Source organism: Equus przewalskii, chromosome 27 (genome assembly GCF_037783145.1).
Source record: "Equus przewalskii isolate Varuska chromosome 27, EquPr2, whole genome shotgun sequence".
In the NCBI taxonomy this organism is placed as follows: Eukaryota; Metazoa; Chordata; class Mammalia; order Perissodactyla; family Equidae; genus Equus; species Equus przewalskii.
In genome coordinates, this window is record NC_091857.1 from 22,839,481 (window position 1) to 22,864,039 (window position 24,559).

At 37.1% G+C, this 24,559-nt stretch overlaps 1 long non-coding RNA gene across 1 annotated transcript; it reads left to right on the forward strand.

The window, feature by feature from the left end:
* The first annotated feature begins 744 nt into the window (after positions 1-744).
* Positions 745-15,725, forward strand: LOC139079859 (uncharacterized). The gene is made up of 6 exons (XR_011533832.1): positions 745-1,329; positions 1,499-1,624; positions 10,160-10,246; positions 10,360-10,433; positions 11,454-11,548; positions 15,474-15,725. It is a non-coding gene; the product is annotated as an uncharacterized lncRNA (long non-coding RNA).
* Positions 15,726-24,559: the final 8,834 nt, after the last annotated feature.

Here is a 24,559-nt window from a genome sequence, read left to right on the forward strand (position 1 = left end):
GTTTGGGAATAGGAAAGTTTCATTTATTTTTCTAAGTCTGGAGATTGAAGCCTGGACTCCAAGGAGTGAGAAAATGGTTGAAAGGGGCTCCTGAGAAAGATAAGCATGGCAGCAGCCTGGTAGGGGGAAGAGAAAAAGAAAAGGGCAAGGGGAACCCAGAAGAAATGTGGAACCCTGTAAAGGAGAATAGGTGCCTTTGAAGGAGCAGTGGTAACTGTGAAAGAGGTTCTTACTTTTTCTTCTTGCTTATATTTTTAATATTTTTACATTGTAATACCTTTACATTCTTTCAGGTTTCTTTTTCAATTCTCCATGGCAGTTTTAATTCTCCTGGCCTTTTTTTTTTTTTCCGTGAGGAAGATCAGCCTTGAGTCAACACGTATTGGCAATCTTTCTCTTTTGGCTTGAGGAAGATTGTCACTGAGCTAACATCTATGCCAACCTTCCTCTATTTTGTTTGTGGGACCCTGCCACAGCATGGCTTGATGAGCAGTATATAGGTCCATGCCTAGGATCCAAGCCCACAAACCCCAGGCCACTGAAACACAGCGTGTGAACTTAACCACTATGCCACCAGACCAGTCCCCTGGCCTTCTGCTTTGGAGAATGGTGTGTGTTTCTGAGTATATTACCAGGCAGGGTGGAGGTTGTGACCCTGCATGTAACAAAGCACTGTGCAGAGGATCATTACCCAGAGAGAAGATTATGAGAGGGCAAAAACTGGTCACCAGAGAGTTCAGAAAAGGAATCTCAAGCAAGACGTGACAAGATTACCAAGGACAAGATCCTACACAAGACAAAGATTTACTGCCATCCACAGGAAGATGACCCAGGCTCTGTTATGTGTTAGCTGCATTAAAAGGAGAAAGGGAATCCCTGAAGACACGAGAATAGGGGGGCAGTCAGGTTTCACTGTAGAAAGATGTTGAGATGAGACAGGAAAAGTGAAACTCAGGCAGCCCTTTGCTCCCAGAGCTCTCCTCCCACTGGCCAATATTTCCCAGAAGTTTAAGCATCCTGAAGTCCCCTGTTCCTGCTGAGATTACTTTACTGAAGAGCTACAGAGACCATTCACTTAATATGTCAGTTCATTTAATTTACCGACCAACATGATCATCTGAAATACCATTTTGTATTTGGATTAGAAAGATTATGGATTAAAGCAAGCTATAAATTCAAAGCTTCTGAGTTGTCCTTGTTTTTGAGATTTCATCTACCATGAGGTGCCTTTTTTTTCCCTTTTCTTTTCTATGAGACAGTATCAGTGCCAACAAGTGACCTCCTGTGAACTGCCATTGAAAGTGCCTGGAAGCTCAGAAAACATCCCCGGTTAGAGATAAGATATTCCTTTGCTTTATACAGAACTCTTATAACTGTTTGCCATTTGTGCTTTGTACTGTTTAGGGTATTGGTTTTTTTTAATTCCATGTTTTACTCGGTGATCCTGCCTGGCAGTTTAGCTTCAGGTTCCAAATCCCTTTTATCTTGACCTTTTCAGCAGCTCATGCTTCCCTGTGACCAGGAAGGATCGAGATTGAAACTGAGGCTGTGGGAGCAGTGGAAACCTGGGAATAAGCTGTTAATATCAAATCATGCTCTTATACAACGATGCAACAATGACAAGGTATGTTTCCAGGAAGGCAGGTGGTTATTTTCATTCATTTTCAAAGAATGTTAAATTACCCGACAGAGGATCTTATCTTTAATGGATTGGAAAAAAACACAAAACACAATGCTTTTGTGTTGTTTTGTTTCATTTTGTTTTAGTTTACAAATTCCATCCTTTAGTAAATCAATGATTAGATGCTAATAAAACATTTTAAAATTTCCAATATGATTTGCTAATTAAGAAGTCAATCATCCTGATATATATGCATATATGTATATAAATATATGTCATGTAATAGTGCATTTTAATATGGTTTCATTGAATATTTTGAAATGTACAATACTTAATAGCCTGGCCAAGGTAAAATCTGAAAATCACTTCTGTATCACTGTTTAACTCCTCGATCTCCTCTTCCTGTAGTAAGGAAATAACACCCTTTCTTACACTGTAAAAAAAAATACCAGAATCAATTCACTTAAAATATCTATATTTTTATTAATCTGGAATCTGCTTTGGTTTCCTTTTGCTTTGAAATGCTTATACTTTTATTCTTTCAGGATCAAAATAAGAAAGGCTCAACTTTACATCCATAAAATCCATCCCTTATTTGCTTAATATTGATTTTAAAATTCAAAGCAAATATAAAAGACTAAAAATATAGCACATGTGGGTAACAGAAAGTTGGCATTTGTACCAGACATGATTTGCTATCATGTAAAGACTGTAAGTCTTTCCCCCATGTCTTCCTGGCTGGCAGAACTGCCATAAAGATCAACTGACCATGTCTACGTCTACTTGGAGGTACCTTGAAGGAGGTTATGCTATCCTCAGGCTGATCAATGGAGTCTTAGCAATCCCATTGCCCTTGATAAGAATTTATCTAAAAATTAGCTTGCGATTTTTATTTCTATAGAAAGAATTCATTCTGGGGAAACTTTTGATTAAAAAAAAGATTTTTAACAAGAATTCTTTTCTTCCTCCTGAATAAGGCTCTGAGTGACAGTGAAGGATGGAGCTGTGGCAGCCAAATTATAACCATGTGGAAGCAAGCTTGAGGTTAAAGCCAAAGTTCTGAGTACAGCTAACCCTTTGGTAATATTGTTAAGCTGGTGAACTAACCAGCCTTGCGATTATTCTCTTTCAGACTTCATGTTCTGTAAGATAATAAATTCCAGTTAAGTTTCTTTAGACTTTTTTCTGTTATTTGAAATGAAAACATTTTTAAGGAAACTTATTTACATCTACATGTGTATGTCCATAGATACACAAATACAAATAAATGAAAAATATATACTATTTATTTACGTATATACAAAATATACATATATATTGTATATATTTCTCATGATTTCAAGGAAACCATATCTGGTTATGAATTATGTTGCTCCACTTCAAACTGTGATAAGAACAATTAACCAATGTTTGAAGCAAAGTTATCAAAATCAAATGTACAGATAAATTTACTTTCTAACAAAGTTTACTCAAAAATATATTTGTTGACAAAATCCCTTTTAGTGGACAGGAATATTCTACAGACCACATTGAACTTCATGCAGTACAGCCCAGAATGTATGACTATCCAGCTCCTACATAATTTTTAATGTCCTTTTGTTTCTGTTATTGTTGTGGTAGTTATTTATTTATTTATTTATTTTTTTGAGGAAGATTACCCCTGAGCTAACATCTGCCACCAATCCTCCTCTTTTTGCTGAGGAAGACTGGCCCTGAGCTAACATCTGTGCCCGTCTTCCTCTACTTTACATGTGGGATGCCTATCACAGCATGGTTTGACAAGCAGTGCCATGTCCGCACTAGGGATCTGAACCGGTAAACCCCAGGCCACCTAATTGGAACGTGCAAACTTAACTGCTGCGAGACCCGGCTGGCCCCGGTAGTTTTTTTTTTTTTTTTAAGTACAACATATTTCAAAACTGTCTTCTTTCCAGGGTGTGTTCAGTGCAGTCCCATATGTCTACTGAAAATCAAGGGCAAGAAAAAGAATACATCTAATTCAAAATTTTCCTAAAGATATATCCTAAATCATTAATTAAAATCATATTTACTAGACTCAAATATACATTTTATATGTTTAATAGCTTAGCATCATCTTTTAAATTTTCTTCTTGGAAAACTTATAGGACATAGAAAATGAGATGATTTCAGACTAAAATGAAAACCTCAAAGGAGTTATTGATCTTCTCACATCACATCACAATCACATGGATTGTGGACCAGAAAAACTACTGGCAACCAAGAGCGAGTTCAGAGTAATTTAAGAAAATAAAAGTTTGTCTAAGTCTGCAAATGGAGAGAGTCAGAATTTCGGGAGAGGACTCTTAGGTGTAATGTCCTTAAAGTGCAATTCCAGAAACATTGCACTTGTAGATATGGAGTGACCCAGTTGAGTGCTCTTTGGAAGGTCAATTGCATCGACTACAGCTCTGCCAATCCTTGCTTTTGCTGATGAGAGCTTTGCAAGTTTCCTCACAGACTAAATCTAAGTTTCCTGCAGGAAACTGAGAAGATCATATATATCAAGTATGCCAGACTGTCTTATTTTTTGTAAACAAATAAATCCTGTGAGTTTCCTAACTTCCCAAAGAACCAAATGTTTTTGTTTCCTAAGGTAAACTTAGATCTGCCACCAGCTGCTGAAGTCCCCAGATCTCGGGTTTCATGTAGCCTTCAGAGGTCAAGCATTAGCTGACCATCAAGAATCCAGTGTTCAAAATACAATGGATTAAAGCAATCAAATTCCTATGATTATATGACAAAATGTGACATATTTACTTTGATTAATGCTACCACTACATGTCAAAAGTCCTACCACACTCACAGTTTTTGACTTTCTGTATCATTCATTCATTCACTCACTCACTAAATTAACAATATTTATTAACTTTTCCATGGGCCAGAAACCAGGAGCATCCTAGTAGACAGGAAAGATGTGGTCTCTACCCTCAAACTTTAGAGTCCAGCGGAGGTGACAAGAATTCACATTCGTGTAAAATCTATTATTGGTTTATAACATGCATTGGTCTAAGCTGTTTACACATATCTTCTGCTTTATCCTTTCAACCAACTTGTGTGTTATCGTTATTAGCCATATGTTACAATGGAAAGAACTGATGCTTACAAAGCTTAGAAAACCTGGACAGATGCGCCAAGCCAACAAATTGCAGAATTAAACCTTGAATCCTAATCCATTTTACCATAAAGCTCATGTTTTTAAGCAAATGCAATGGTTCTGATTATACAGTCACTTATTCAGCAAATATTAATTGAGTACCAAGTAAATACCAGACATTATAAGGAGAACTTGAAAAAAGGCACAGGAAAAGATAAGGTGCCTGCCCATATACAGCCAGCATTCTCATAGGAAAGAGAGATCATTAAATAAGTAAAACGCCAAGTAATTTAATTCAAAGAAATGATAGCTCCTATAAAGTACAGAAAGCAGGGTAAGTGCTTAGAGAAGGGAGCAAATAATTGTCAGAAAAATCCTCTCTGAGGAAATGACACGGGAGCAGAGACATGGATTATTTGAAGGAGTAATCTATGCAAAGAGCTGGGAGAAACATCTAGAAGTCCAGCAGATAGAAAAGCAAATGCAAAGCCCTTGAGATGGGACCAAGCTTATTGCATCTAAGGATCATCAAGAACAGGGGCTGGCAAACCATGTTCTGTGGGCCGGATGTGGCCCACTGCCTGTTTTGTATAGCTCATGAGTTAAGAATGGTTTTCACATTTTAAGTGGTTGAAAAAAATACAAAAACATATTATATTTGTGACATGCAAAAATTATATGAAATTCCATTTCAATCCCTAAAAATAAAGTTTTATTGGAACACTATCAAGCTCATTTGTTCACATACTGTCCATAGTTGCTTGTGCACTACAACGGCAGAATGGAGGAGTTGTGACAAAGACTGTAAGACCCAAAAAGCCTAAAATGTTTACTATCTGCCCCTTGTAGAAAATATTGTGATGAAGAAGGCCAGTGTGAATGAAGATTGTTGCATAAGGAAGAAAGAGAGGATTAGGAAATGAGTGAGTGGGGTAGACGTAGGTCAGCTCATGTAGAGACTTGCACACCACAGTAAAGGGGTTTGGAGACGACTGTTGTTGAAAGAAGAGGCTTTAGAAGGTTTTGAATAAGGAATTTGACTTAAACTTTTAAAAAGTCTCCTTGGATATTTTGTTGGGGGTGAGGTGGTGGGGGGGAGAGTAAGAATGAAAGCAGAAAAAGCATTCTGGAGTATTACACTACTAAGGCAAACCTTGATGATGTCCTCAATGAAGGCAGTAGCTAAGCAGCTGGGGAGAAGCATCCATTTGGAATAAACAGGATTTCTTGATAGACTAGAAGTCAGATGTCAGGAAGAAAAAGAAAGTGGAGAGGACACCCAAGTTTCTGGCCATGTCAAATGGGACAACTTTGGGGATTTTTACCAACATGGGGAAGACCAAAGAGTTGCTTGTTTGAACGGGGAATCAAGAACTCTGTTTTGGATATAATAAATTTGGTGTACCTGTTAAACCTCCAACAGTTAATGCCAAAGAATAAAAGAATCTGAAACTCAGAGAAGATATTATATTTTTTTCCATTACTCTGTTAATGAAATTAAAGCCATAGGGCTGGACGGGATTGCTTTGTAATGTGCTATGTAGGTAGGATAGAGAAAACAGCAGTGCTCTGAGCCCAAAAGACACTCCAGTTAGAGTTCTAAAGGTCAAGAGCAAAACTAAGTGACCACTGAGGCAGGAAGGAAACTATTAAAGTATTATATGGAGAAGGAAGTGTCAAACACTTCTTGGAAAATAGGGCATATGATAGTTCTTAAACTTTAAAACATTATCTTATTATTAATGATTATTTTTTTTCATAGTAATGTTTTCCTTCTAACAAAAAAGACCCTAAAACAATTTTTTAGTTATTATATTTTAATAAGCACAAAACTATCAGCAAAGCCAGAAACTATAATTCCATGACTTCAGGAGATTCAGAAATTTGTTTTTTAACTATTTTTACAGCAGCAAATAAAATAGTTTATCTAGGTTCCACTCAATAATCAGGTCTCCTCTTAATTAAATTACATTATTTAGAAAATATAGTAAAGAAAAATGACTTAATCCGCTGTGCAAGTTCAGTATCCTACAGACATGCCCATTACATATTCAGCATGTTTTTACTGGTACTTTACCAATCCAAAAAATAAGGGAGTAACTAAAGAAAGATGTGAAATTTGGAAGCTCTAGTGAAAAGGTACCTCTGTTATTTACAGCCTCTAGTAGCCAAAAACCTGAGTGTATGTTGCTATCACTCCTATGGGGTCCTGGTACATGTTCTGCTATTGTGTAAAGAACTAAAGGACAGTAAAATAAATGTTCTATGATCTTATAGAATTTGAAGAATTTAGCAACTCTGTATTTTGTAGCAAAGTAAAAAAAAAATTGAGCTTTTTCTCATTGTAATTTCGATTGATTTTTATGAAGAAAAAGACATTGATTTGTGAGGTTTTGTCCCACTTAGTTCTGAAAATTTATTCAATTTTCAAAATCATCTAAAGTGCTAATCATAACTTTTGAGTAGCTTGCCATGTTAATTGGCATTTCAACTATATTAAGTGGTCTCTATCATTTATAAATATTTAAAGGAAGAAAGACAGCTAGTTTTCATGGTTGCTTTACCATAGCCAGGAGAATGAACTGTGTAATATTTAATGGTCCACTGTACTAATAATGCCTGAAAGTAATTCCTCTCCTAAATGTGTCTCACGCTGTACCTATCAATCATAGGATTGTACCAGATAAATGTCAGATTAGCTAAAAATAATCTCTTGCAAAATAACCATTAAGCAAATGATTTTCCAGAAAAATCAAAGGTATATTGGTATTAAGTAAAATTTTAAAACATTGCTTACATCAAGATATATGCCATCTATTATTTCTGCCCATCACAGGAAAGGAATTATATTGGTTGTAGATTTTTACTCTCTACAAAATCACGTTTGATATTATCTAGAAACTTCTGTGATCACCAAAGTGGTAAGTAGGGTGGAACTCAGCATTCAAAGTTAATTGAATGACTTCTAAGAGGCAGACGCTGTACCAGGTGTTGAGCAATGAGAGGAGAACACTCAGTTCCTACCCTGAAAGAACTTACGTTCCACTGGGGAAAACATGTAAGCTATCAGGGCCGCCTAACCCAGAATGGAAGGCCGTGCAATACTTCCCAAAGAAAATAGATTTGGAGCAGAATGTCCCTAGTCCAGAGTTAGATACACTCATCTCAGTGGCTTAAGTAAGCAGAAATAACTCTTCTTTATTGAGACTCTATTGAAATGCCAGGGACTCAGACATCTTGCCGAGTGTTCTACACACATTAGTACTAATCCTCAAATCAGCTTTTGGTTTATACATACGAGGTCCTAGAGGAATAAAAAGTTCACTATCTCACCCAAAGTTACACATATAGAATTACACGTTAGGATTTAACATCCCATCACATCACCCTACCTCCCCATCCACGTCTGCCTGGCTTAAAAGCCACCTTCTTTCCGCTAAAGCACAGAGTCTTTCATTGCTGAAAGTTTCATTTCAGTTCATTTCTGCCAACAAAAGCAATGGGAAAAGATCTAACCTTAATCTAACATAGATTAAACATTCGTCTCAGTATCTAAAGTATTTAAGTTAAGTCTCTGTCTTCTTTAGGTTAACTGTTAGTTTTTCGTTAAAGTCCTTCTCCAGTTATCTTCTGACCATCATGAATGCACGAACACTCCATGTAGGTAAAATTTATAAAATGAAGAGGATTAATTTCAAAGTCAAGGTGTATTATAATTAATCTTTAGACTAGAATGTCTCCCTCTGATTTTAATTCTCTATAATTCTATCAAGACAACTTCTTCTACAACTTCCCATTACCTGATGGAGTATCTTCATCTTTAAGTCAGGTTATGAAGTCATGTCATTCACAAACAGACCTGTGTCTTGGATAGATCTAGGGCAATTACATGACCCTCCAGCAGATCACCTTGGGCCCCAAGTTTGCAGGGTGTTGAGGACAGAGGGCATTTTTATTATCTCCTCCCTGAATATCACCAAAATTCAATTATGAAACTTCTATCTTTATTGATGCTCTGTGGGGTCTTTGAAAGATGTGCCCAAGCAGCTTCCTTTCACACTGATTATCTTGACTGTGCCCCACACTGATTCAGTTACCTAGGCGTCCATATTTACCTCTTTACGCAAGGCAGATCTCAGATGTTCAAATGCTTCCTATTTGACTGAGATTTAAAGAAGAGATTTCATCTTGTTTGTCTTTGCATCTCTCAAGAGTAACACAAAGTATAACATTTGGTAGATACTCAATAACTGCCTGTTTAGTAGAAATTGATGAAATATCTTGATTTTTATGATCAATTACAGTGACTCCTATCGTAAGATTCAGAAAGACGAACAGGTCTTCTGGAATTCTAATTTGTTGCCAACATCCCCTCTCGCTGAGAAATTCATGGATATGAATCACAATTCTCTAGGCTAAAGTAATCAAGAATAATAAAAAGTTATAATAATAACTTATTATGTGCTAGGTATCTAAAAACTCACATAATCTTTATAATAGTATGAGTTAATATGATCCCAGTTATAGAGAAGAGGAAATGGGACCCAGAGCAGTTATGTAAACTTGCTCAAGGTCATACAGTAACAAAATGTGGAATCGGAATTTGAATTCAGCAGCCTGGTTTCAGAGTCCAGGGGAAGTTTAGTTAGAAAATTTAAAATAACTTTCCCAAACATATAGGAGTCACAAATAGACAGTGTCTTCCCTCATTCCCCCAGCAGGGTCTTTGGACAAGCCGAACTGGAGAATCATCATCATTATATAGTTGCAGAAATAGTTAAGCCATTGAATATTAACTCTTCTTTAATAAAATATGGATGCTATAGTTAAGTAATGTCATGTCTTCTAAAGTATTAACGTGTTTTTTCAGAAACCTAAATCTTATATTGAAATTTGATACACTGTGTATTTTATATATCACATATATAAAATATTCATTAAAAAAATGAAGAAGCTGAAGCATAGCATTGAAGTCCCAAGGTCCACAGATCTGTAGTCTGTTATAAACTACGTATAAAAGACTAACAGCTGAGTTCATTCACAAAATACACAGCATGGTCCTTTTATTGCAGACACTTTCACAATCAATTCAGCCCAATGAGGAAAGGCCCATCAATCAATCAGCCAGACAGCTAATCAAAACACACATTGAAAGGTCTATCAAGTCAGAGTTCTGAAAGGAATTTAACTTTGATTATTTGAACACTAGAGATGCCTGGTTTAAGAGTTGAGTTGCCTCCAAATAGAAGATGGAGCTATCTTTTTCTATAAAATAGATTGTCTGGCCTTATTCATAATAAGATCAGCCAATCAATCAACTTTCTGAAAAGCAATTCATCCTAAATGTTTACAAATAACCAAGCTTAGAAGGGAGATAACAGTGCAAGAGCAGTGTTCATTTTGTTCTTTTAAAATTTCTACAGAAACGTGTTACACAGAGAAAGATGAGAACTTTAAATGACTCCAAATCACTAAGGAGCAATTGTACGTCAAGGAAGAAACAAGATGAGGTAAATTGTACAAGGCAACTTGACTTCTCCCCTTGTCACTTATCACAAATCCAGGCAGCAAAATATGTGCTTTTATCTGAAGTATCAAACTTTTATGTATCTCTTTCCTGAAGCAATCTCCAATGCTTAACCACAAGCTGTACAGCTGAAAAAAAAAAAACATCTTCAGCCTCACCACCTCTTACAGGTAAGCTCACATCACATTATAATTCTTCTTTTTGGGTAACGAACTCTTTGTTTTCAATTAGTCAATCAGACCACAGACATTTATAAGTATCTGTCTAAATAAACTCAACTCCATTGCACATCACTTCTAATACAGACAATTTTCATTCCTACAATCAACTGAATAAGTGTCTCTGTACTAGGAGATACTTAGAAATTAGAGGTAGGGATCATATAAAATTTTAAAAGCTAATTAATGTGGAAGACAAAATACATCCATCACTGAACAATTCAATTCCACTTTTTCAAAACTGTTTGAATAACTTAATTCTTGTAGCTTAATTGCATTAACCTGTAATGGATTTCAATCTTTTTCTCAAAATAATATTGCAATGCTAGCCTCAAGATTAATCAAAAAAAAAAAAAAGAAAGAATTGGAAGTTTGGCTGTACATCAGGAAATCTTCTCACCCCATGTTCTTCGTGAGGAAGATAAGAGTGGGGTTACATTTCTAAACCTGTGCAACTGGTTTAAGCTCACTCTACTATCACCGCATTTTGTGGGACTCCAATCACAGCACCTAACCAAAAATACATTATCATCCTTTCCTTGCATGTTGTTTTCTAAAAATCACATTTGTCCTCCAAATGGAGGGCAGTGGACAGGAAAGATTGACATGATCCTTTACCCCTAAAAACAGCTATACCTTCTTCAGCCTAATGTCACATCTACTAGGTTTCATGCTGCATCTGATAATCGAGAAATTGGAAGATGCCCTTAGGCTGATAGTGGAAGCCCCTAAAATATCCATATAGATTCCAGGGTGTCCTCGAAGATAAGAATGTTCTCATGGCGTCAATGGCTGTCTTTTCTCACCATTAAAAGGTCAGCCAGGAATAATATCTCTGCTACAAATAAGTAAGTGCAGAGGGCATTCTGAAAACTTGAGGGCTTTCTACTAATCCTAGTACTTCTACTTATTTCAGTAGGCACATCCCTGCATATACCCTCCAATAGAGACCACTCTTCTTATTCATCGCAGGTCACAGGGCCAGATGGAGAAGTTGGCATGCTGCTTCCTTCCCCTGGAAGTTCCTAGACTATATTTCCTTCACAACTGCTCTCAAAGTCCTCCAGGTTGGTTCAGGCCACTAATTTGTTCGTAGACCACATCAATGAAGGGATAACACTGGGAGTCCTTGACTTTAAGGGAGCCATTCTAGAACAGACTACAAAGAAGATGAGTATACCCAGCTAGAAAGATAGAGGCACACACAAAGTTTCTGTGCCAGTTTCTGCCTTGATTTTTGCCTTAAGTACCCACCACACATATATCTTGACTCATCAACCTATATGGGCTCTGCTCCCATTGATTTCACCTTTGTGACCTGGTACATCATCTCTGTTTACTAGGGACTCTCTGTCACAGTTAAATTATGGCTTGAGTATATTATTAGTCCTGCATGGCTAACTCCTTTAGCTGGATATATGGGAAAGTGGCTCAGCTCTTTCTCTACCTTGGCTTGTATCCTAGGACTTCCTCTTGGGACTTTCTTGGCAACATGGTCTCAGCAGGGCAGATCTCCAGCTTCTCTGGATTTCCACCAAAGCGATGGGCTTCTGTGAGCTAGTCACTCCTTTGGTTTTGGAATTCTTATTCATTTGACAGTCGCCCTTTTAGAAATTCCTTGCAGGTTTGAGATTACCTCCTCCTCTCCTTTGCTGTTTCACAGTTGCTCCCTAAAGTAGGCACTGAAGAAATGTTTGCTAAATGAATAACAAACAGTTAGCATCTCAGTTTTCATCAGGGATTTTATTTTCAATTGACGTTATAAACACTTGGCAAAGTTAGGAAGAGTCAAGGCCAAGTCTACTATATGGGTGTCTTTAGAGAGCTAATAAATGTGCAAATTTTAAGAAAGCAGCATTTTTTCCAAGTCAAGCTACCTGTGGAGCTGGGTGCATACACTTTGGAGATCATTTTTCTTTCCTGCATTTTCATCATCTGATTTTCTTACAGCATTAATTTTGTACATGGACTTGTTCACATTCTCCAAACTCCTAAGTTTCATGACTCTCTACAGATACAGCAGATGTTGAGTGAATATTCAGCTAAGGCCTCTGACTCAGGCCTGGAGGATGAGCATTTTGGGCCTGGGCTATCCCCAAGGTTATCACTCTTAGATTTTATCTTCTTTCCTGTTTTACAGAATGAAAAATAGGATGAAAAAATCAATATGATATAAATTCTAATAAGGTAAACAAAACCACTAAGGACTAAGCCAGTCGAAAACCAAAAGAGACTAAAAATCCCTTACCAAGAGCCTCGAGCTCCTGAGGGAAGACGTTGGGTTTCAGCCTTGGGGTGGAGTTCACTGAAGGACTGCTTAGAGGCCTCTTGAGAGAAAACCTGAGGCAAAGTAGTCTTCCTGGGCCACATCCAATCCCTCAGAGACAAGAGGAGCCAATAATCAAACGAGGCTGCCCTCAGCTACTCCCATCAGCCTAGTGCAGACACCCCACCCGCAGCCTCCCCGGACTCGATCCAGCCACTCTGTGCCCTCAGTGGCGTCCAGTGGAGTTATGCAGGGTTCTCTAGATCCCTTCCTGTGAGGAGTGAGCTCCTCTCTCATTGGTTCCTCACTCTGCCACTTGTGAGCTATCTAGCTTTGGGCAAGTTACTGACCCTCTCTGTGTCTCAGGGTCCCCAATGGCAAAATAGGAATAATACCATCAACCTCATAGATGATATAATGCATGTAAAGCCTTTCAAACAGGACCATGGTATGGAAGATTCCAATACATATCAGGCATCATTGGTTTAGTGTTTTACCCTCTCTGCACATATCATTAATCTGATTATCATAGCCATACTGTAACAGCTAGTGAGATGAGTATCCATATTAAGAAATTGACTCAGGGAATTTAAGTGACTAGGATTTGCCCAAGTTAGCATAGCTACCAAATGGTGGAGCCAAGACTGGGCCTCAAGTCATTTTATATGTGGACCACTGCTCTCTCTACAATACCAAGCAGGCTAAGTTCGTTGAAACATTGTTGGAGTCACCTTGGAAGATCAGCCTGTGAGATTTCCCACATTTCACATTCTTGACACTAGGGTGTTGGGGTGCTAGGAAGAGAAGAGGTATAGGTTTTCCAATACCTGGTTGTAGATTGTTTATATTATGATGCTGCTGCAGCTGATGATGATGATAAGTATTAGTAACTATTACTACCTATCACTTAAGGAAAGCCAATCATTTCCAAAACTACATAAGCATAAGAAATAATAAATGGTTGTCCTTTCATGACACCAAGTTTTGAGGTGGTCTTTTACACAAGAATAGATAACAGAAACAACCCCCATTATCTTCAATGAGTTTTCTAATCTTATAGCATCCTGGAAAGTAATTGGATATTTATGAAAAAGAAATGAATGAGACTGACCCCAGCCCAAGCTAACGTGAGGCAGAAAATGTGAACCTGGGCATGTGGAGGCAGAAAGGAACATGAATGAGTGTCACTACCTTGCAGAAAGCATAAGGCCAGCTCTGGATGATGAAAAGGGAATGGCCATGTTTATCCAGACCTCTGAGAGGCATCTGCTGCCTTGCAGGGCTGAAAATTCCCTTGAAGAGTTGCCTAAGAAAAAGTACAACTCTGTCACTTAACAGCTCATTAATTCATTAACATGGGAGGTGCAATAATGATGTGGTTGAAAGTATGATCTCCAGAGTCAGAAGTCTGGGTTCTATGCCTGGTTTTGCCATTTACAGGCTGTGAAATCTTGGCCAAGTTACTGAAATTCTCTGCACCTCTGAAAAAAATGGAGATATTCATAGCTCCGATCTCATATGAATAATAAATAAGTTAAACTATGCCGTTTGCTTAGAAGAGTGCCTGACAATTAGTAATGCTCAAGAAGTGTTGGCTATTAATATTAATGTAGATTTTCAAGCAACCATTCTATTACCCTGCCTGTTTCACATTTAGCAATTTGGCTCAGCCTTACAGCATCACAACAACAGTCCCACTAGAACTTGGGACTTGTTAAAGACTGATAATCCCTTAGTTATATAACTCAGCCTACTCACTAGTGCCACATATTTGTCATGTCCTCATTTATCTCCCAGCCTCCTGCCTCCTTTTTTCCTGGCTTCCAAACACACTAAGACAAAAGTGTACATATAAACATACATCCCTCCCTCCATCCTTTCTTCCGAAATTCAAATTTCTATGTGATTCCATTCTGCTCATTAACAAACATGTTCCACACTTTCCTGAGCCAATCCCCAATCCTATAATTGCCCTATTTGAAATGTCTTCCGGACTGCCACATAATAATGAATAAATTAACCTTTATCCTCCATTTTTCCTTAAATATCCGTTTGCTCTCTTGCTTTCCCAAATGACACCTTCACACACATTTCTCAACTTCAACCTTTCTCTGCTCTTTTTCTTCAATCAGATCACAAAACTGCTCGTCTGCACACTCTAACAGTATTCCCTCAATTCTGTTACACTCTCTAGCTAATATTAACAATCACATTTCTCAAAAGCATAGTGTACATTCCCTGCCTCCACTTCTTCTCCTATAAATACCTTTACATCTGACTTCTGTTTCAATAATATTTTGGATGCTTTCTTTCAAACTCAAAGTATAAGACTCTTGGGGTGGGGGAGCATCGGTGTGGGGTGTGTGTGTATGTGTGTGTGTGTTCATAGCTGAGTGTGTGTTTTCTTATTACTCATCGTCCTGGGTCTCTGTAACATTTGATGTTTTGGTCTCTGCTTTGATGAGGAGATGCTCTGCACTCTGTGACACTGCATTTTTCTTTCTCTTTCTGCCTTCCTTGCTCAGACTCGAAGTGAATAGATTGCCTTCAGTGGGATATTTTCTTGCTTAAATGATTTATTCTTTTGTTGATATCTCCATTATCATTTTAAGTTATCATTTGTAACTGGTTTGATTTATCTATAGCTTTGGTTCCTAATCATTAAAAAAAGTATTTAATCTGATTGTAAGATGCCTTCTCTTTGCTACATTTATCACTCTCTTCAGCCTTGTCCTGATGATGGATGACCCACACGTGGTCAATGAATCACCTTGTTCTTCTCTACTTGGTCTGAAGGTCCCGTGGGAGACATGACTCAGAACCATTACAGCTGCTATCCTGAGTTCTTTTTTTTCCCCAGCTTTATTGAGGTATAATTGAGAAATAAAGCTGTATATATTTAAAGTGTACAATATAATGATTTAATATACATATATTTGGTGAAATGTTTACCATAATAAAAATTAACATATCTGTCATCTCACATAATTACGTTTTTTTTCTTTTGTGGTGAGAACCATGAAACTCTATTCTCTTAGCAAATTCCAAGTATACAATACCAAATTCTGACTCCTCACATCCAAAATCCTGACTCTGGGCCCTACCGCTAGACCCCAAAGAACGCTTCTCACAGGTTTTTGATATCATACCTGGAGAATTGGCATACTTGATGGCTGCTAAAATGTTCCATATCCTGTGGAATCATGGACATTGCATTCTAATATATGTGAATTTGTAAAAATGTTGTGAGATTATGCAAACTGTCCATTTAACTTTTTGTTAATCCAGTAGAAAAATGCACATATAAATGTCTATCTACCGTCCATTGACTATAGGATTCTTATAGAAATGCTAAATCTCACTGCACCCTTAATGAGAAAGAAGCCATTGAGTCCAATTTTACAAAAAGAGGGGTCATTTCCCAAGATCCTACTCTTATTTAATTTTCTGTCTAAGACTTACCTCTGTTTTGTATGACTCAGTTTCTTATTCTCGCTACCAAACACAGTGACTGTCTTTAAATTGTAAGATGTCTCAAGGTGTCTCTTTTATTATATTTTGAAATAATATGTTCCTTTCATGTAAAGATAGTATTAATATTTTAGCATGCCAAGGGGAACAGTAGTCAATATATGAATATTTACTGCGTACCCCCCCTTTTTGAAAAATCACTTTTATTGAGGTATAATTTAGATACCATAAACAGCACCTATTCTTAAAGGGGTTCAGCCTGATGAATTTTGACAAATGTGCATACCCATGTAACCACCATTATCAAGATACAGGACGTTTCCATGCCACCCAAAAGCCCCATGCCCCCTTGCCACATTTTAACTTAATCAACAAAACTATCAAAAACAGAGGAAGAAAATCATGGGAGAAAACGTGTTCATTGCAAAAGGAAGTAGAATCAGCATACAATAAAAAATACATATACAAATATTTATTGAACATCCACTTTGAGCTACACCCTGTAGCAAAAGAAAAGAGTAACCTGTGAGCGTACAGTTTACCTGAGTGTCTTAGCAATCAAGGGAAAGAGGAAACTATGTCATTACCTAAGAATGGAAAACATACTAATTCAAGGGGAGAAACAACTTTTTTCACCCCTTCCCCCTTTTTTTCCTGAGTGGCATTAGTCACTGGGAACAAAGTAATAAATGATATGGTCAACAGCAATTTTAATTGAAATGTGGGCCTATGGCTTTTTCATAAATTGTTCTTTAGTAAAATAACTGGACATAATTTGAGGAAATGTGAACCAGGGGCATAGAGGGAGTGTCCAGCTGTGTGATCTAGTAATCAGGCTTTGTAGGGATATGAATTAAGACAAAGAGAAAACATTGTCTTATGCTGTCTCTTAAATAAAGCATCTCCTCAGTTGGCTGTGTAATAGAAGGGAATGACACACAACTTAGGAGCCAAGTTGCCAGGTGTGTGGGTGGGACTTTCCCTCACCTCTATGGATGTGGAGAGTGAGAATATCTGAAAGGAGAGACTTTTCTCAGAAAGCAGGTATGCATCTGTTCACTTACCTACCTCCCAGGAGCAGAAATAAAAGGCTGCCCTGTGAAGCCTGGAAGAGTCCTTTAACCTTCCCGTGACTGATGCCATTTTGAAGCAGAATGAATGCGTCTCAGTGAGCACTGGAGAAAAAATCCATAAGTCAGAGACCCATGTTTGGTTCTTCAAAGGAACCTGGAACCTCACAATCAAATCTGATTGCCTTGGCTCCCTGGGCATCTGCATCATTAGCAGTAGATGCTCAGGCCAGACTGTCACTTGTGTGCGTCAGGTCTGGAGTACCATAAGTACAGTATGGTTTATCTAAGAATATCAGTCACTTTTTACTTCCTCATACCCATGAAAATTATTCCAGTTTACTCTGAGAAATCCTGGTTAGTTGTTAGAGAGCTGCTGTCTGATTAGTGATACCAATGACTTACAGCTAATAGAATTTTCATTGAAAGTAACCAGTAAATCTGGATGCTGAGAGAAAAATTAACACATGTTAAAAGAGGGAACCACTTGTTAAAAACTCTGTGTCTAAATGGAGTGGAAAACATCTCTTGCAACCCCAGTATTTGTCATTCAGCAGGAAATAGATTAGACAGCTTTTTCTTTGATTAAGCAGCTCAATGTTTTCATGTGCGATAAATGTAAACATTAAAACAGTGGTAAAAATAATTTTTCCAGCTAAGGAGTCTTTTCCGACAAAGGAATCTCGTAAAATGAACAGTACCACTGACAGTAGTATTTCTCTCTTATACTCTTGCAGGTTAGAATATTTGTAACGGAAATGTTTTGTGTTTCAGTATTCATGTTCTTAAACTGAGCCCTGCTTAGATTAAAAATGAATCAGATTTTCACGTTATTCTCACTTGTGCAGTCCGGCTGCTTGAGAGTCTTTGAATAAACAAATTTGTGGCTTTATCTGAAACAATAAATAAACCCATGAAATAGTATGTCTTTAAAACTGTAGTATGGAGGATAAAAACTAATTCTTGGAATCAGACACTGAAATTCATAATAAAATAATTTTCTCCAGTAGCAACGTGGTTATAATTACGATAGTAATAATAACGCATTGTTAACAGAAAAAGATTGTTGCCCAGTGGCGGCCCCTACTTGAGGTGGGATAGAAATTTTTACGTCATTAGAATGCAAACAATTTATTATTCACATGAGCAACATCAGAAATTCAAGTTGTAGAAAGATATTTTACTTAAACTATCCATTTGTCCAACAGCTAGAGATTAGTAAATTATGGTACATCCATTTTGAAACATTAAAAAATCATTAAAAATTACTGCTACAATATACACAAGTTTGAGTGACTTGAGCAATGTTTGTTCTTTCTTTTTAAGTAAAAACAATATACAAACCTCACGTTAACAATGGCCAACTCTGAGAACACAGGTGATTTTTCTTTTCCTTTTTTCCATATGTTCAAAATCGACTAAAATGAGCATGCATTCGTAATATAATCAAAATTAAACCTGTCAGTATAATTTAAAAATTAGGCACTTTGTATTTTGTAAATGCAGATTTATTCCAGCTTCCAATCCAGTCAGCACACATTTCCTTTTAGAAACAAGCCCCACATCTTCTCACTTGGACACTGCAATTTGCACAGGACTGAACATGCTGAGTGCCTGCATAGGACCCCCAGCTCAGGAGCGCTTGCAGCAGAAATCTAGTGTGCGTTCTCCTTAAAAAATAATTGTGCAACCGCAAAGCTGCATCCATTCAAGGGGAGGTATGCGCGTTTGTGTGGGGAGGGGAGAGTCCTATTTTGCACAAAGAAGCAACATATGTTAGCAGGGGTCTTAAGAACAAATGTGTTTTCTGTGTAGTGTGGTATTTTTCTTTTTGAGCAATTTAGATACAACAATTTCTGTAACGCAGAAGCCTGTTCCTGGGCTAGAATTTCTAATTCTGAGTTTTGGGAGGAGGATTACAAATGAAGAAAGTGGATATCTATAGTAAGTTTCAAATTATTTGGGCTCTGAGTCTGATGATAGGTTTATGTGATTAAAGCCATCAGATGGAGAAAAACATATATTTTTGGGTGATTTAGCCAACTGCAGAGTCAAGACTAACTTGTATGCTTAACTGGCAGGACCAAACTCTAGGAGACAGAAGGAGGGAGCTCCAGAACAGGGCAAACAGGGATGGGACAAACAGCAAAGATATAAAAGAAACGTGGTCACCCCAAATCATACAAGTGTGCAAAGCCTTAAAAAATAATTTTAATTAAACACTGTGTTTACATAAAGGTGATGCTATTCAGAAGCGATAAATCTCCTTTTAAAGAATCCTGCTGGCAGTATTCAAAAATATTTCTTCATGGGGTGAGCCTGGTGGTACAGCAGTTAAGTTCCCACGCTCAGCTTTGGCAGCCTGGGGTTTGCGGGTTTGAATCCTGGGCACAGACCTACGCACTGCTTATCAAGCCATGCTGTGGCAGGCGTCCCACATATAAAATAGAGGAAGATGGGAATAGATCTTAGCTTAGGGCCTATTTTCTTCAGCAAAAACAGGAGGATTGGCAACAGATGTTAGCTCAGGGCTAATCTTCCTCAAAAAATAAAAAAAATGTTTCTTCATATGAGCTAGCTTAAAATATAGAAAATAATCCATTCATTTAACAGCACAGTTCAAAGCATTTACATTTTCCAGATAATGACTGCAAATATTCAAAAGGAACACCATAAAATCCATTAGACAGGATATGAAATATGGAGGAGAAGTGTTAGGAATGAATTGTCGAATCATTTTTTTTTTTCCTATAACTCTTCAGGCAACTTTGGGAAGATGTGGCTTCAAAATTCATCTAAAAATTCAGTTATGAAATATTTGCATTTATTCTCCAATACAAGAATAGAGAGATTTCCAAAGGTTGGTTATTTGTTTTAATATTTTTTCTTAAAGGAGTCATTCTTTTAAAGCGTCATGTACAGAATTTAAGGAAACCATCAAACTTATGCCCACACACAGCCATGGATTGCATGAAAATTATGTTTATAATGACACTTATGTTAAAAAATTCCCCTTATGTAAACTCTTACCATTCTAATCTTTCTAAGTCCTTTCTATACTTATTATAAGAACCCTTTCTTAATACTTTTAACCACAGCCTGATTGAAATACTGAAGATGGCAAGCAGGTAGCCATATGCTTGTTTACAATTTGTCAAAATGTTAGATGCCACTCAATAGTGTGTTGTACTCTTTGCTTACTAAGGCACCATCTTTACAGTAGGCATAAGTAAAAATTGATTAGAAAGCGTTTTATTTACCATCTGGAACTTCGTATCTGTCTTCAATGAATAACCTTCACTACTTGCAGACTATAGCATTCTGGTATTCTATGACAATATTCAAGAGGCAAAATCTAGTTATATTTTTCCTTTGACTGCATAAAACTCTTGCAGAGTTTTTATTTCAATTGACTTGTAAAGTGTTTAAAAAGTGAAAATATTGCAGTGAGGTCTAACAAGTTAATGGTAAATTAATGCAGTCTCTCCTCTATTAGGCAAATTTGCAATGCTCTGGAACATTTAGCCCTCTCTCCTGGATAGCACTTGACATTTTATATGCAGATGAGTGAATGGCTTTACTGAACTTTTGCCTAACCTATTCCTTCATACACAAAATAAGCAGTGAAATTTTTCCAATGGCTTAACCGATCTGTATGTAGGAAAAAAGCACATTGACTACTTCACATGGAACACCATTTCTAGTCATGCTACTCAAGGCGTTCCCACTCAAGAGTAAGTAAAGAAATGCTCATTTTGATTTCAAGTTAAAATGTTTAATGCGTTCAATTAATTCTTCATGTGAAAAGTGACTAAGATCCCTGAGCAAACAAATGACTATAGTTTTCCTGTCGCAATTGATGGATAACACTTTCTTATTTTGCAATAGTTTCCATTCATCTGCATTAATTCTGGCTGTGTCAAAAAACAAGACTCGTTTTCCAATTTTTAAAAAGTTGAAATCAGCCAAAAAAAAGTTATCGTTATTGTGAATGAATTTATTTTTTACGTAAATCTCTTTTTCTTCTGGTTTATAGATCTTGATGCAGAATCAGCTTATATCTGGGGATCAATTTGAAAATATATTTCTAAGTTGCCATAAGGCATATAGCATGAACATTTTCTGTGTTAATACTGTACTGAATTACTTAGATTTTAAAGTCAATCTTCCTCTAAGTTGATTCAAACATCTTCAAAGTATAATAAAATTGTGTATGTAGAGGTAAGAGGAACCAGAAATTTTCTCTTTTCAAAAAAAATAAGTTAAAAGGAAAATGAAAGAAAGCAGAGAGAGAGGGAGTCAGTCATAAAACTCTTTCAATGCCATTCTTAGTAATGATGTTGTTCCAGTCAGGGGTTCCCTTTCTCTAGGTTCATCGAATGCTCTAATGCTTATCCCCAATTCTTTTATCTGTTTGGCTTCATTCACGATTCACATCACATTTCTTTCTACCCTTAGTCACTAGAAGACCCCAATGTCACTGCAGTACCTCTTCTGGTCCCAATGACTCAGTATTTATCGCCCTTCCTGTTCTTTTCCTCCATTCTTGCTTTACAACTCTCCCAGATGAAAAACAGTGTGGAAGGCGTCTATATATCATTTTGTATTTTTTGTTTTTCCTTAAAGATTGGCACCTGAGCTAACAACTGTTTCCAATCTTTTTTCTTCTTCTTCTTCTTCTCCTCCTCCTCCTCCTTTTTCTCTTCTTCTTCTCCCCAAAGCCCTCCAGTACCTAGTTGTATATTCTAGTTGTGAGTGCCTCTCGTTGTGCTATGTGGGATGCCACCTCAACATGGCCTGATGAGTGCTGTCATGTCCGGGCCTGTGATCCAAACCTGTGAAACCCTGGGCCGCCGAAGCGGAGAGCGCAAACTTAACCACTAGGCCATGGGGCTGGCCCCTCCATTTTGAACTTTTGATTGTCTTATCAAACTATATTACCATTTAATTAGAGAAATGGAGGACAGGCAGAAAATGGTAACCAATATTTGTAAGTTCAGGAAAGTCAATGGGAGAAAATTTCCTGTTTTTAAAGCAAGTGTTATTTTCCCAAAGCTCAAACTAACACACAAGGCTTGAAAAATAATAATCACAATTCACTGTTAAATTGACATTATTGTTCATATTTGTTGGATCATGAAGATTCTGTGAGTACTTCTCTATGATTAATGTTGGCTTGATTTTCCTCATCATTCATAGCGATAAAATTTAGAAGTCCATACCAAATAACAACAGTGAACCAAATTAAGAATAAAATATCATTCTTGAAGTTACTAGCTCTTATATAATGAGTTCATATGTATTTTTTCAAAAAGCAAGACCAAAAAAAGTAAACAAATAAAATCTACCTTTTTTATTTTGAGGTATTCTTTGGCTCTAGTCAGCCCTGACACTGAAATGGTGATTTCCAAAAAAATTTTTTTAAAGCCCATACCTTAAAATATTCTACACAATGAAAATCCAATGATAACGCATCTACTAGCTTAAAAAACCCTTTGCTGTAAAAGCTGCACTCTGACAACCACACCTACGCTAAGGAAAGGCAGCCACAAAGTTTCCTCACATATGAGTAGACCTTGGGTAAGAGGGAAACTAAAGGAGTCTGTATTTGGAGCAAAAAGCAAGCAGATATCAAGACTTTGAGATGAGTTTATTTCCTAGAAGAAAGGTGAGACGGAGCAAGGCAGAAGCTTAGTGTTCTGAGAGAATCCAAAGAAATATGTCTATTTGACCAAAATGGGAATTAGGCATGATGACCCCTTTGAATGTCTGACTGCCTGATCAAACTATACCATAGTCTAATTGGAGAAAAAGGAGACAAGAGATAGGAATGAAATATTCAAAAGTTCATCCAACGTTGACCTGGGTAACAGTCCCTGCACATAAGAACTGGGACACAAGATAAATATTAACAGGACAAGAAAAATGCAGAAAGGAGTGTGGAGAGTGAGCTTCAGTTTCAGGACCAATACAGGGGCACCAAGTCTTAAATCATTGATGATCACTGCTATGTGCAGTCTGATCAAGAAGGGTCTATTACCAAACTGAGTCAGGGACCTGTGGTTGTGTACGACTTCCTGCCTAGAATGATCTGAGTATTGATGGGTAAAGCTTAACAGAGATCACTGGGTACTTTTATTCTCTGACTACAACTGTTTTCTTCAGAAGTGAATAAGTCACTATGTAGAAGGTTCATGAAATAAGGCCTGATCAAGGCTTACATCATCCATAAGTCAAGGTGTAAGGCTAAAATTTTATTTGTGCCTCTTATTCTCTTTCTGGGGGCTTTGTGGATGCCTGAAGATCATGACTATTCAATGTCCTCCTTACCTACAAGGGAATAAATAGAAGATGGAAACACAAGTGCAACAGTATCCTTGTTTCTAAAGGCATCATGTCTTGCTTCCACCTACTTTCCCATCATTTGTAAAGCTTTACTAAAAATATGTAAAATACCTTCTCTATTGGAGAAGAAGAGCACTGTTTCTAAAAGAAGAATGATAAATATAAAGATGAGATTTCTTCAACTATAATTCCAACAGGATATTTTAAAGAATTAGCCAATTTTCATCACATCCAGATCTAAGTTCTTCTAAAACAATACACTTCCTTGGTAAAATCATTTATTCAGGGTAAAGAGGATTTCCCACAATATGTAAAATTGGGCTCATTTTGGTGGAAATGATAGAAACCCTGACTGAAACTGTCTTATGCAAAAAGTGAGTTTATTGGTTTGTGTTACTGGCTGAATGTTAGTATTATAATCGGGATCTGGTTTTTTACCTTTTCTTGGGCAACATCAGCTTTGCTCCTCAATCTCAGATAGAGCCTTCCCTCATGGTTACGTGATGGCAACCAACTGATTTCCAAAAGATAAGAAGGAAGCTTTCTTGCTGAGAGTTCCTGCATAGGTCATATGATTCATGCTTAAAGCTTAGTTTTGGTTATGTGCTCACCTCTAAATAAAATGGCTTTGACCTCGGTCACTTTTGCAAACTTTGGAGACGAGAGTGGAGCCCCAGCTAGACTGCGTGGAATGACAGATAATATGATCCTTGAACCAAATTTTAAGGGTTGTCAAGGTAACCAAAAAAAAAGATATCACTTGCTTTTAATTATTAAATAGTTCTGTGGAGGACAAAGCCAGAAGGGAAGTAAAATATGTAGTTCTAATCATGTAAACATTGCCAACATTTCAAATAATTTTTATCTAATTCTTTTATATTAACGAATCAAAGATAACCCCAATATCAACTGAAATAAATATTTTT